The sequence below is a fragment of the Triticum aestivum genome, chromosome 1D, assembly GCF_018294505.1.
Source record: "Triticum aestivum cultivar Chinese Spring chromosome 1D, IWGSC CS RefSeq v2.1, whole genome shotgun sequence".
Classification (NCBI taxonomy): Eukaryota; Viridiplantae; Streptophyta; class Magnoliopsida; order Poales; family Poaceae; genus Triticum; species Triticum aestivum.
In genome coordinates this window covers 425,022,423-425,022,822 of record NC_057796.1, presented here as the reverse complement: position 1 = coordinate 425,022,822, position 400 = coordinate 425,022,423, and positions in this window count along the sequence as shown.

Sequence of the window (400 nt, the reverse complement as noted above, 5' to 3'; positions counted from 1 at the left end):
AGATTATTATCAAGATCGATGTGCCACCCTACTCCTTCGGTGCCGGGTAGTGTGTGTGTGTGTATGTTTGAGAGAGAAGCCAGTCGATAGATTAGTATCAAGATCGAGGTGTCACCCTACTCCTTCGGTGTTGGGAAGTGTGGGTGTGTGTGGGGGGGGGGCAGTGACACTCACATATCTCTACTCTTATAAAAAACAGAGTTGGTGATGATGGTGTTCCTGCCATCCTGCAATATAGGCCATCCGATTTATATCCGACGGACAGGAAGGAAACTATGGCAATTTTGCAAAAAGATACCCACACCCCTCTCCGCATTTGCAAATAAGGCATTCCCTCGTTCACCCTTTTCTCCCACAAGATAAACTTCTCATACAAATGCATCTTGATGTTCCGTGCAAC